Raw genomic sequence first — 14,367 nt, forward strand, 5'->3', positions numbered from 1 at the left:
GTCCTTCTGAAAGCGAGTCTACTGGCTAACCACTGTGCCACCGCGCTTGGTGCAGTGATTGCACTGTAGTTGGTATATGACATGGCTGCTTTCAGTGGTGGTCCTGTCACTGATGGGATAGAATAAGGCTGTGACAGGACTGCAGTAGGATGTACGGGGGTGGATTGAGCAGGTCTTACACTTGGGTCTTCCATACAGATATGACCCCTCTGGAAGGGGTTGGGATTGGGTGCGGCATAAGGATGGATCAGGATGCTGTATCAGTTGGGTGGGCAATGGAATACCATTTTGGGGGGATTGGGACTTGATGTCCCTCGATTCTGGGTATGATGACAGTAAAGCCCTGGCAAGGTATATGGTTCAGTTGCTGCAGCCCAGGGTGATACTGAGTGACTAGGGGGCACTCCTTTCTTGTTGTTTCTTGGATGTGGTGGGTGGATTAGGGGTGTATTATGATATGGCATGGGAAATCTGTGTGCAGACTATGCTTGGAAGGTAGTACCCAACTGTGAAGGCCTCTGAGTGACCATCATCATACTGGACAAGAGGGAATTCTCTTTACTGCAGGTATGCTGTCCACAGATGTCCGGGCTGTACATTAGTGATTTTTTGATGTGCTGGTGTGACAGCTGCTAAAACACAGATATCGTTGGTAGTTATAGGTTTTGATGTGGACAGAGCTGTGGATGAGGCCTTCAGGAGGTGGTTAAGGTGTTTTGGCCCCGAGTTCAGGTCATGAAGATATCATCAACGAGCCTGACTGCCCATAAAAAAGGTTGGCATAGAAGGTTCCATGCAGGTGCTCATGGCTGTGCCATGGATTTGTTTATATACCTTCCCTAAAAAGGAATTAGTTGTTTGTGTGGGTTGTAGAAGACTAAAGTGTGAGACTGGCCCAATCCACCAACCCAGCACTATCTGCTGTAGTCCTGTCACTGGCATATCCTACCCTGTCAGAGGCAGAGCCACTTGTGAATGCATCTGCGTGATATAACAACTCTGCTGCAATCACTGTATACCTTTTTATTGATAACAACCAGCCAGCTGTCCACAAGAATGAATGGCACCACCAAACTGTAGCCAAGAACAAAGTTGATCCCCCAGTGACACAACATGCGGCTGTGCACAATGTGCATGTGGTCAGTGGCTACTAAGCAACTCGTGCGGTGTGGGTCCTTAACTCCTCAACTACGCAGATGGAAGTTACCCTTGCAACACATTCTTCGCTCCCATAACCCACCTGGTCTCAATCTCCATGAACCCACTGTACCCACATCCTTTATCCAACAGTTTCCCATTCCTGTCACCCTCTCTCAGTCCACATCATTTTGATCCTGCACCTCACCTCACCAGCTCCTGTAACTGTGTATCGCATTCATACTCCCTACTACATTCCTAACCAACAAACCTGCTGCATCTCTCTGAGCCATTAGCTACCCATCTCTAAGCTGTCTTTCTGCCCCCAACCACGCTCTCCTTCTACCCCCCCCCCCCCCCACACACCCCCATCTGAAATAACCCCGTCCCAAGACCACCGTAGTCCACCTGTCAAAATGCAATGCAGGGGCACAAGTGTGCACACTTGCGCACGTGTGTGCGTGCGTGCGTGTGTGTGTGTGTGTGTGTGTGTGTGTGTGTGTGTGTGTCTCAAAGGATTTATTCAGAAACCTAACAAGTTTCCTTTGTCTCTTATGCATGTCTGTCAACAACTCAGCACTTCTGCTATTTGGTGAGTGGTCTCCTTTACTCCTAAATTATTTATATTCTGCAGAGCATTCTTTACTTAATTTATACTTTCTCCCCAAGTATGAAATAGCTCAAAAGTAACTTTCATCTGTACCCCTTTTGCTGACACATCTTTTAAATTTTGAGCACTATATTTTTCAGTATTATGGGAATCCTTATATAGTAATGAAAAATAACATTTTTCAACCTTTCATTCAATATTTCCACATTTTTCTCACATATTAAGTGATAATTTATGACTGGCAATTTTGTGTATGTGTTTGCTTCATGTTAGTTACTTGTAACTTATTGCTATTGGCCTTTGTTTTTTATATGCCCAAAGCCTGTCCGTGCTATTTTCTTGTAATTTACAGTGATTTACATACTATGATCACTCATCTATAAAATAGGATGAATGAACACTTAATTTGTATATAAGTCATCAAGCAAAGTGTTGTGAACCACACTTTCACAAACATCTGTATATTAGTTACCACCTGGCATCAGATTTGTTTTTCTGTGCAGGTAAGCTCTGAACAAATTACTCATTTTTTATGGAGTGCAAATGAATGACATTTGTTTTTTGATGATTTTCGGTGATAGTGAGGTTTTCTAAATCTGAATATTCAGTTCTCAGGTCTGCCACTGTATTATGCTACATTTCATCATTGCAGCATCTCGATATCGTCAGGTGGTTGCTGCTGGTAGTTAGTAACTACAGGTGTCCCTGCTGTGGCTTTGATTAACGTTTATCCTGATGTATTTCATTTATGGAAATTTATAACAAAAGGCAAAGACTTATAAGTTACATAAAGAAGAATATCTTCTTTCTGATCTCTTGGAAGAGGGCAAGTGAATCCAAAGGATAGAAAGGATTCATATCTGGAATACACTTCATCAAGAGTAAAGAACAAGCTGGAGAAAGGGAAAAAACCTGATGTTGGATATAGAAAGTGGTGAGGGTGGTGGAAAAACACACAATGATGTTGCAAATGAGAAATACATTGGGTCTGGAAGACATTGCAGCTATTCAGATTCTGAAGTGCCAATCATGTGTTGCAGGGACATTAAAGCTTGTTGATATGAGCTAAAAAAGCCATGTTGTTGGGATCAAAATGACAGATCTTCTAATTGCCTCGCTGCATATTTACACAGGGTTGCTTTCACAGAGATAAAAGAAAACAGTTCCGTTACTAATATGTATCTGCTCTCATATCCTATTAACAAAGATTATCTCAAGTTATTGTTGCTCAAGCTTTTCAAAATAAAAAGCTGCATTCAAATTACCTACTGCAGGTAGTAAAAAGTAAGATTCTTTAGCTGAATAGTTTACTGTTGTGAAATGTGTGTGTCACCCATTTTTGCATACTTATTATATTTAAAATTGTGCTAATGATTTCATTAGTTGTTACCATGATGTGCTTTCTTTCTCAGAGTTGGCATCATTCCCCCTTCTAAGAGTAGTGGCTCCATATGCCTTTTTAAATAAAAAATGACAGAATCTATGTGATATGTCACACAATTTTAGTGGTGGCATCCATCACAGATAAAGTTTCAAAGCCTCTTATTCAAATTTAGTAGCTTTTTTGTATTTCTTATCCGAGTGAACATTAAGACAGTGTCCCATTTGCAGGGGCCACAGTCAACTGTGGATTACTTTGTTAGTTTGGAGTAAATCTGCTTTATTGCAACATTTAATAACACAGCGTCCAAAAGCGAAAAATGGTCTGAGAATGCAGACCAATACAGGTAATAATTGTAAAAGCCAAAGAATAAAGGAACGTTAGCAATAATGTTGCTTTGCATAAACATTTTGTGTCTGGGCATATTTCACACAGTGATGCATGATCACTACACCACTGCCCCCTAAGTGCTAATGATATCTTCGACTGAAGTGGACGTGATGTCCAGATCCTGTGACAAGAGATTTTGATGCTGCCAAGCCACCAGGGTTGGTATTCAGTGTCCATTACGGCATGTCTGTGACAGGCAGTGGAGTGTCAGGTGATTCTGACTTGTCTGTGGTTGGTGTGTCAAGCAGTTTGCTCATACCAATGTACACAGTGTTGAATGCAGGTTTAAGGTCATCAACAGAGATTGTCGTTGGGTTTCCTGTGACTTCAGTCTTAAACATTTTTCCATTTCTGCTGAGAACTGGATATGGTCTATCATCTGCAGAGGCTTGTGGACAGAAAAGTGGTGAACAAAAACTTGGTACCATTTGCACAGTTCAGCAAAGATGAAAGGGCAGCACGTTTGTTGATCTCTTCATGCAACAGGATGGAGCTGCCGGATCTGTGTGCGTAGTTTGTTGCCAAAATCTGTTGCCTCGATTAGTGTGTCCAGCCTGGTGCTAAAGCACTCACCGGGCAGTTGGATCAGTGGGCCATAGACAAGACCTGCTTTAGCAGATTTCAGATCATCCTTGATGGACACACAGAGGCCCAAGAAGATGATCGACAGTGTTTGTCCAACATTGCGAGTTATGTCGCTGAAGGGATGCATTTAACTGTTGATGAAGACATTGAACTAAACCATTCACTACTGGGTGATTAGCCATTGTTCAGATGTGTTTCATTCCTAACAGGGCAGCGAATGTGTTAAAACAGGTAGGATTCAAACTGCATGTCGTGGTCAGTGGTAATGCAAAGGAGAACTCTGAAATCCATCCATGAAAGAAAGTGGTTGTCACTGTTTCAGTGGTAATGTCAACTATTGAAAGACTTCAGGCGAAGATTAAAGTGGCAGATGGCAGTTAGGCTGTAAATAACCTTCAGACGGTTGGAAAGGTCTGAGGATGTCTGTATGTTCATGGTGAGATTGCTGGTTAGGGTTGCACTGACATGGTGAGTTATCTTATTCCACTCACAGGCCATACTCTGTTGCACAAATATCTTGCAGTCTTTGTTGATGTTTTGTCACACCAAAGTTAATTTAACCAAATTTGTGGGACAGAAGTTAAGTCACTAATGGTCGTGGCTTCATTGTGGAGACGTCATAGTACAATATCTCATTTGACAGTGGTACTTGGACACGGCAGAGCTGCATACTAAAAATGGCTGTGCCAGTAAATCTTGAAGGTTGTTGTTGGATTACTGTGCCAAACTGAGTGCTTCGTAATTAGCTTCACATGTAATGGCTTCTACACAAGAGAGGGTGTCGGCTGGTACATCCAGTTCTCCGTTGACACGGATTATGAGTCTTGAGTTGTCGTATATAGTTTAAGGGGTGGGCTTTGTTCAGTTTCTGATGGAAAGCATAAGTCAGTGGGTTGTGGTCAGTGACGAGTGTAAAGTGTTGACCTTTGAGCCTCGGCTGAATGAAGTTTATGCCGCATATGACTCGTGATTGTACATTGACCAGCTCTGCTGTGATGGGGTTAGCATCTGGCTGAAGAATGCTGATGGCTGCCAGTGTTGGTCTACTTGTTGCTGACATGCAGCACCTATTGTGGTCACAGATGCATCAACTATTAGGGCAAGGGGCACTCATGGACTAGGGTGTGCTAACAGCACAGCCTTAGGAACAGCAGTATTCACATTACTGAAGGCTGTCTCAGCTTTGCTTGTTCACGGCAGTCTGTTACTTGGTTTTGGTGAGCTTCATAAGTTAGTTCAGTGGGACGGCCAAGAGTGCACAGACAGCCATAGAAATTAGTGATGCTGAGAAACTTGCAACTCACGGACAGTTCACAGGTTGTAGGAGTTTGTTATAACTTCTGCCTACTCCTGTGGTGGCTATATTGATGATGTAACCCAGGAAGTGGACTCCTGATGCCCCAAAGATGCACTTGTGCTGCAAACCTACATTTAGACTATCTCTTACCTCCTCTGACTTTCTGCCGGGTGGTCCTATTGGTACATATTTGGATCACAATTTTGATAGTGATTTCTAGTTTCACTCCTAGCACTATCTTCACCTTCGAGTAATGATTATACGGTCCCCATTATTGGGTTTGACCTGCTCTCTTCTCCAAATAATACAGAAGTGCATGTCGTGCAGGGAAGGTTGCCGTCTGTGGTGTATGCTTCATCTCTGTGCCCTTCCACCATGGCATCCTTCCTTTCTGTTGTCATAGTGCACCCAAAACCCAGCACAGTCGCCATCCCATTGTGAGTGGGGGGTTGAGGAGGTCGTCAAGTACTTTCATGATGGTAGCCTCCTGACCAATAAGGGGATTGGCACTGTTGGTGCCTGCACTGCACACTCCCCATGTCTGCCATGGCATATGTGCCCATCATGACTGGGGCATGTGGACTCCCAGCAATGGATAATGGATTGCTGTGGCTGGTTGGCACCCATGGGGAGAGCCCCCATTCAGAGTGGGTGGCATCGCGGCAGATAGTTTGCACAGAAAGTGACTTAAACTTTCTCCCGCTGGTTGTCACACAGTCCGAGCAGTCACTTCAAATGGAAAGGCCTCATATGATGCAACAAGGTATGACCCCAATGCGTTGCCTTGCCTTGCCTTACCTTGCCATGTCGTGGAAGGAATGCAGGACTAAATAGTAAGGTGCAAAATCCTCGCCCCAATACCTCGTCTGTGCCAGTACTGAAGGGGACACTATTTTGGCCATATAACTTGTATTTTTGCGGAAAACATTCAAGACAAATACGGGAAGTTGCAGCCCTCTCTAAGATGAGCAGTTCCCTCGTGATTAAAACATCATCTCCTGCCCAGTCACAGGTGCTGCTCTCTTGTGAAAAGTTGGGTGACATTCCCATGACTGTCACTCCCCACAAGATTCTCAGTATGATCCAGGGCATCATCTTTCACTGTGATCTTCTTCTGCAGTCAGATGGTGAGCTGTGTTCCGACATAGAGTGATGGGATGTGCACTTCATCCATCATATCCATAGGGGACCAAAGGAAAACATAGTTGCTACTGCGGCTTTCATCTTAACTTTTGAGGGTGATAGGTTGCCTGAGAAGATGGAGGTGATAGTCTTCCAGTGTGACATGAAACCCTATGTTCCTCCTCCTTTGAGTTGTTTCTGTTGTATGAAGTTCGGACATATGTCTTCATCTTGCACTGCTACCCCTGTCTGCAGGGATTGTGGATGTCTGCTACATGTGAATGTTTCTTGTGCCCCTCTCCCCAACTGTGTAAACTGCTACAAGCTCCACTCTCCCTGCATACCAGGTTGCTTCATTTTTAAGCTTGAGAAGAAAATCCAAGACTGTAAGACTCTGGACAAGCTCTCATATCAAGAGGCCAGGAAAAGGTATGAGTGTCTAAATCCCAGACAAATGATGCAATTTTATGCTGCAGCTGCAATGTCATTGCCTCCTCTGTTGATGGTGCCTACCTCTGTTACACCTTATACAGTGGGCCAGAGCTGCCTGCCAGTACCTGTCCCCCAGGTGGTTGGGGGCCTTTCTGGTGCTTCCACAGCACCCAATTGGGAAGCATTGGATCCCCACGTGCTGGGGCACTGGTCCACTTCCGCCAGCCAGAGGCACTGCATCCTCCTCTGCCTTCTCTAGTTATGATGAGGTCCCTTGGGACTCTTCCTTCCATGGTTCCTGTTGGTCCACAGCCAGATACCAGCTGGCTGCTGGCCATTGGACTTCTTGTTCCACCTCTATACCTGAAACCAATTCAGGGAAACCTTCTCAGCCCTAGTCTTCTAAGGAGAAGGAGACAAGAAGGACAAAAAGAAGTCCTCTGAGATGAAGGAAACTCTGGTGGCCCTCACACCACAGGACTCTGCACGTACTCCCTCTGTCCCCAAGGTAGAGATCCCAGTGGCATCTGCAGCACCAGGGCTCCCCAGGCAATGTGCCACACAACCTATGTCAGTGAATGACCTGACCTCTCAAATAGTACATGCCCCCCCCCCCACTCCCCCCCACCATGGTTGCATCATCCTCCCACAGTATTCAAAGTCTTATCCTCAAGTGGAATTTTAACCGATTTTTCCACCACATACGTGAGCTTCTGGCAGCTTTTAAGGACGTACCCTGCGTTCTGTATTGCCATCCAGGAAATGTGGTTTTCAGCAACTAGGATCCCTGCCCTTCTTGGCTGCCAAGGTTATTTTAAAAATTGCACCAACTATGAGATGGTATCAGGTTGGGTTTGTATGTACATGCTGTACATATACAGTGACCTTGTGCCTCTTGATACTCCATTGTAGGCTATGGCCCTTACCAATGTTCTCTGTAAGTTTCTCGAACACATTGTGAGCAAATGTCTGTGTTGGCTCCTTGTGTCTCAGGACCTTGGCTGCATCTCAGGGCGGTTTTTGCAAAGGCTGTTCTGCTGCTGATAATTTGGTTCACCTGAAGTCCACCATCCGAACTGCCTCTGCATATCATCAGCTTGTCGTTGCTGCCTTTTTTTACCTACAGAATGCTTATTACATGACATGGCATCACCAAATCCTTACTATGTTCCACGAGTGTGGTCTCCGGGGTCCACTCCCAATATTTGTCAAGAACTTCCTGTCGCACTGTATGTTCCAGGGTCAAGTGGGTGCTTCAGTCAGTGCCGCCCACATCCAAGAGAACGAGATTCCACAGGGCTCTCTATTGAGTGTTTCTCTCTTTCTGGTGGCCATCAATGGTCTAGTGGCGGTTGTGGGGTCTTCGGTATCGCCCTCCTTATATGCTGACAATTTTTGCTTTTAATATTTCTCCTCTAGTATGGTTGTTGCTGAGTGTCGCCTACAGGGCACTATGCGAAAGGCCCAGTCATGGGCTCTCATCCGTGGCTTTTGGTTGTCACCTGCCAGGTCTCGAGTCATGCACTTCTGTCACTGTCGCACTGCCCACCCACACGCAGAGCTTTATGTAGCTGATCAATTACGTCTTGTAGTTGAGACACACCACTTTGTGGGACTAGTCTTCAATTCCCAACTGATATGGCTTAGCTACCTTCACCAACTTAAGCAAAAGTACTGGCAACACCACACTGCATCAGTAACAATAGCTGGGCTGCAGATCACTCTACCCTTAGCTGCCCTACAAAGCCCTGATTCTGTTCCATCTTGATTATGGGGGTCTTGCATATGGTTCAGCATCACCCTGAGCATTGCAGATACCAGACGCCATCATTGTGGGATGAACTTGTGACGGGAGCCTTCCGAACTAGCCCTATGAACAGCCTGCTAGTCAAGGCTGGAGTCCCTCCGCTACGTATCATGTGCCAACAAAAGCTACTGAATTATACTGTATACATTTGTAACTTCCTTGAGCATCACAACTTCCATGTCCTTTTCCCTGCAAGGGAGCTCCACCTTCCATAATGGTGACCCAGAACTGGGTTTACAATTGCCGAACATCTCCAGCGTCTCTGTTTGGAACTGCAACAGCCTTCACTGTCATCACTGGTCAGGGAGATATTGCATCTGCCCCCATAGCTTGTGCCCTGACCTCAGATATGCCTCAAAGTCTCCTTTGGTCCAAAAGATGCCATTGACCCCACAATTTTTCACTATACGTTCTTGGCTGTCCTTGAGAAGTAGCCAGGTTTGGAAACAGTATTCACCAATGGCTCAACGGTTGAGGAACGAACAGGCCTTGCATGCAGAATGTAGTGAACTCCATACTCTGCCAAATGTCTGCAGTGCCGTTAAGTTAGCCTGCACCCATGTTTGTTCTTGCACTGGCAAGAGTATCCTACTCTGTGGTAACTCACTTAGCAGCCTTCATCCTATAGACCAGTGCTACTCTCCTTATCCACTGGTTACGGCTATCCAGGATTTTTCTTGGACCTCCATCAGGCTTAGTGGCTAGTAGTTTTCATTTGAACCAACAGTCATGTTGGGATTTCAGAAAGTGAACAAGCTGACGAGGTGGCCAAGCTGTCCACCAGGATGCTGATTCTAGAAAAGGAGGTCCCAGTACCAGACCTTCAGTCATTTATGTGCCATCAATTGCTGGAAGTCTGGAACTCAGAATAGTCTGCCCTGATCTCCCCAAAGAAACTGAGAACAATTAAGGTTACCATGACAATGAGCCAGTCTTCCCTGCTAGTTTCTCGCAGAGAATCCATCTTTCTCTGTAGTCTCCACATTGGTCTCAGTTGGCTGATCCATGGCCACATACGCAGATGTGAGGACCCCTCACTGCCAACGCGGAGCCCACCTGACGATGGCCTGTTTACTCATAGACTGCTCTAATTAGGCTGCTTTGAGATGGCAACTTAATCTTGCTGAAACGTCCTATCTGTTGCTAGCAAACAATGCCAACTAGGCTGACCTGGTGTTACATTTTGCCTGCGGAGGTGGTTTCTATTCATCTCTGCAAGATAGGGCTTTTTGGCCTCATTGACTGACTGCCTATGGGGTTGGTGGGGCAACCCTCCCTCCTTCCCCCACCCCCTTTTACCCTACTCCTTCCCCCTCCCCCTTTTACCCTACTCCTTCCCCCTCCCCCTTTTACCCTACTCCTTCCCCCTCCCCCTTTTACCCTACTCCTTCCCCCTCCCCCTTTTACCCTACTCCTTCCCCCTCCCCCTTTTACCCTACTCCTTCCCCCTCCCCCTTTTACCCTACTCCTTCCCCCTCCCCCTTTTACCCTACTCCTTCCCCCTCCCCCTTTTACCCTACTCCTTCCCCCTCCCCCTTTTACCCTACTCCTTCCCCCTCCCCCTTTTACCCTACTCCTTCCCCCTCCCCCTTTTACCCTACTCCTTCCCCCTCCCCCTTTTACCCTACTCCTTCCCCCTCCCCCTTTTACCCTACTCCTTCCCCCTCCCCCTTTTACCCTACTCCTTCCCCCTCCCCCTTTTACCCTACTCCTTCCCCCTCCCCCTTTTACCCTACTCCTTCCCCCTCCCTCCTTTACCCTACTCCTTCCCCCTCCCCATTTCCCCCTCCTCCTTCCCCCTCCTCCTTCCCCCTCCTCCTTCCCCCTCCTCCTTCCCCCTCCTCCTTCCCCCTCCTCCTTCCCCCTCCTCCTTCCCCCTCCTCCTTCCCCCTCCTCCTTCCCCCTCCTCCTTCCCCCTCCTCCTTCCCCCTCCTCCTTCCCCCTCCTCCTTCCCCCTCCTCCTTCCCCCTCCTCCTTCCCCCTCCTCCTTCCCCCTCCTCCTTCCCCCTCCTCCTTCCCCCTCCTCCTTCCCCCTCCTCCTTCCCCCTCCTCCTTCCCCCTCCCCTTCCCCTCCTCTCCCTCTCCCCCTTCCCCTTTCATCCTCCCCCTTCCCCTTTCACCCTCCCCTTCCCTGCCCCCTTTCACCCTCCCCTTCCCTGCCCCCTTTCACCCTCCTCCTTCCCCCTGCCCCCTTTCACCCTCCTCCTTCCCCCTGCCCCCTTTCACCCTCCTCCTTCCCCCTGCCCCCTTTCACCCTCCTCCTTCCCCCTGCCCCCTTTCACCCTCCTCCTTCCCCCTCCCCCTTTCACCCTCCTCCTTTCCCCTCCCCCTTTCACCCTCCTCCTTTCCCCTCTCCCTTTCACCCTCCTCCTTTCCCCTCCCCCTTTCACCCTCCTCCTTCCCCCTCCTTCCCTCCTCCTTCCCCCTTTCCTTTTTACCCTTCCGCTTTCACCCTTCCCCTTTTACTCTTCCCCTTTTACCCTACCCCCTTTACCTTTTACCCTACCCCCTTTACCTTTTACCCTTCCCCCTTTACCTTTTGCCCTTCCCCCTTTACCTTTTGCCCTTCCCCCTTTACCTTTTGCCCTTCCCCTTTTTACACTTTTACCCTTCCCCTTTTTACACTTTTACCGTTCCCCTTTTTACACTTTTACCCTTCCCCTTTTTACACTTTTACCCTTCCCCTTTTTACACTTTTACCCTTCCCCTTTTTACACTTTTACCCTTCCCCTTTTTACACTTTTACCCTTCCCCTTTTACCCTTCCCCTTTTCCCCTTTTACCCTTCCCCTTTTCCCCTTTTACCCTTCCCCTTTTCCCCTTTTACCCTTCACCCTTGCCCTTTTTCCCTTCACCCTTGCCCTTTTACCCTTCACCCTTGCCCTTTTACCCTTCACCCTTGCCCCTTTACCCTTCACCCTTGCCCCTTTGCCCTTCACCCTTGCCCCTTTGCCCTTCACCCTTGCCCCTTTGCCCTTCACCCTTGCCCCTTTGCCCTTCACCCTTGCCCCTTTGCCCTTCACCCTTGCCCCTTTGCCCTTCACCCTTGCCCCTTTGCCCTTCACCCTTGCCCCTTTGCCCTTCACCCTTGCCCCTTTGCCCTTCGCCCTTTTGCCCCTTTACCCTTCGCCCTTTTGCCCCTTTACCCTTCGCCCTTTTGCCCCTTTACCCTTCGCCCTTTTGCCCCTTTACCCTTCGCCCTTTTGCCCCTTTACCCTTCGCCCTTTTGCCCCTTTACCCTTCGCCCTTTTGCCCTTTTACCCTTCGCCCTTTTGCCCTTTTACCCTTTGCCCTTTTACCCTTCGCCCTTTTGCCCTTTTACCCTTCGCCCTTTCGCCCTTTTACCCTTCACCCTTCCCCATCATCTTTCCCCCTCCTCCCCCCCCCCCCTGCAGGACCAGCGGTTAGAATACGCCCAAGGTATTCCTGCCTGTCGTAAGAGTCTCGCACACTTCGGCCTTATGTGATGGTCCCCTGTAGGATTTGACTCCATGTTGCAATATTTTCCTGAAGAGCAAGCCAATTGGGCAAGGGCGCCTTATATGGTGCATGGTGTCTATCATGCGCTGAGACCTCTTGCATCTTTTGTCGACATGGATCTGCACTTTCACTCATTCTCCAGCTGCTGGGCGAGGTCACCATCCTAGGTGCATTTTTCTCCATCCTCTGTGCAGTATCGCTTTCTGTGCTGTTGACGATAATGGACTTCTTAGCTTGTTTGCATCTGATATCCAGCACGGTAGCCAGTTCATTGTGGTGGGGCCGCCATGTACCCTGTTGGTTGTAGCCCTGTGACCACACTCTGCTGATGCCTGCGCCATTAACTCCCCACATATGCCAAGGAGTAGATGCCCGTCATCCTGGGGCATCAGGACTCCCGGCAATGGCCATCCTGCCAGGTGGCCTTTGCTGCGGCTGTGTGGTGCCTGTGGGGAGGCCCCCTGGTTGGAGTGGGTGGCATCAGGGTGAATGACACACCATAAAGCATAGTATGTCATCTCTTGCTGGTGGTCAAACACCAGCAGTCTCTAAGCGGTCAAGGTCTAACTTCAGTGCTAAGAAATACGACCCCAAATCGTTCCCTCTCCTGGCCACACCGAGGGAGGAACACCAGGCTAAGGATGGCAGTGATGCTTATTCACCCCAGTACCTTGTATGTACTTGAGTTGATGGGGACTCTTTCTTGTCAATGAAACTTCAGTTTTTTGTGGAACATTTAGAGGAGAAGTTTGGGAAGGTGGAGGGATTGTCCAAAATGCGGTCAGGGTCAGTCTTGACCAAAACAGCATCCTCTGCCCAGTCACAGGCACTACTCACCTGTGACAAGCTGGGGGATGTTTTTGTCTTCATCACGCCCCATAAGAGCTTAAATACAGGCCAGGGTATCATATTTCACAGGGACCTTCTTTTGCAGTCTGACGATGAACTGCGTGCCAATTTAGAGTGGCGAGGTGTCCATTTCGTCTGGCGCGTCCACCAGGATCTGAGGGATAATCAGGTTGCCACCGTGCCGTCATCTTGATCTTCGAGGGTGACGCATTACCTGAGAAGGTCAAGGTGATGGTCTACCGCTGTGACGTAAGGCTATATATCCCTCTCCCCAAGTGGTGCTGTAAGTGCTGGAAGTTCAGCCATTTGTTTTTCCACTGTACTTCCAGCATCACCTGTCGTGATTGTGGACGTCCTTCACATCCCAATACTCCCTGTGCCCCACCTCCCATCTGTGTCAACTGCAGAGAGCACCACTCGCCAGACTGTAGGATTCTTCAGAAGGAAAGAAAATTAATGGAATACAAGACCCTGGACTGACTGATCTACACTGAGGCTAAGAGAAAATATGAGAGGCTACATCCTAAGCATATGATGTCAACCTACATCGCCACTATGACAACAATTCTACCATCTTCCATTCCACCGCATACAGTTGGCTCTCTGAGCCGTCAGACTTCACCTACCCCCTTGATGGTGGGGGGCACTTCCGTCACAGTTGCTCCTGCACAACCTACTTCAGGAGCAACAACCCCCCCCCCCCCCCCCCCACTCCAACCATTGGGGACGTCAATCCCCACTTCTCAGCTGGAGAAACGTAAGTATTCTTTGGCTCCTCTCACCAGCAAGGGATCCCTTGGGTCACTCCCTTCCCAGGTTCCTACCAGTGGCAAAGCTGACACCTGCCAGTGGCTGAAGCAACCACAGGTAGATAGTGGTAGGGCTTCACAGTCCTCCTCAGTCCATGAGACTGAATCAGTGAAGCACTCCCAGCCTGACAAACCTGAGGAGCAGAGAGAGAAACCTAAAAATAGGAAGACCACCAAGAACCAAGGCAGTGCAGTAGCGCACCCACACCACCACTACCTACAAGCTGTGTGTCTGAGGATGAGATGGAGATTCTGGCATCCGCTGAGGACCTAGATCATGCTGGGCCATCAGACACAATCGATGTCGATCACACAGGTACTCATCTGGTGGTAGCAGGTGACCCTGAGGTGTAGACTGCCTCATTGAGTGTTTCATGCCTTCCCAGTCTCACGATCATGTAATCCTCCAGTGGAACTGCAGCAGTTTTTTCCACCTCCTGGCTAAGTTACGGCAACTGTTAAGCTTTAC

General features: G+C 48.3%; 1 protein-coding gene across 4 annotated transcripts in view; it reads left to right on the top strand.

Moving 5' to 3' along the window:
- The window catches only part of LOC124615273 (transmembrane protein 268), a 111,785-nt gene that overhangs the window by 76,482 nt on the left and 20,936 nt on the right, over nt 1-14,367 (top strand). The window contains exon 8 of one of the 4 annotated variants that reach the window (XM_047143024.1): nt 1,715-1,729. The exons of the other annotated variants lie outside the window; for them this stretch is intronic. The gene's annotated coding sequence lies outside the window, so the exon portion shown is untranslated. The remainder of the gene's footprint in view (nt 1-1,714; nt 1,730-14,367) is intronic. 4 annotated transcript variants of the gene reach the window in all.

The sequence above is a fragment of the Schistocerca americana genome, chromosome 5, assembly GCF_021461395.2.
Source record: "Schistocerca americana isolate TAMUIC-IGC-003095 chromosome 5, iqSchAmer2.1, whole genome shotgun sequence".
Taxonomy (NCBI): Eukaryota; Metazoa; Arthropoda; class Insecta; order Orthoptera; family Acrididae; genus Schistocerca; species Schistocerca americana.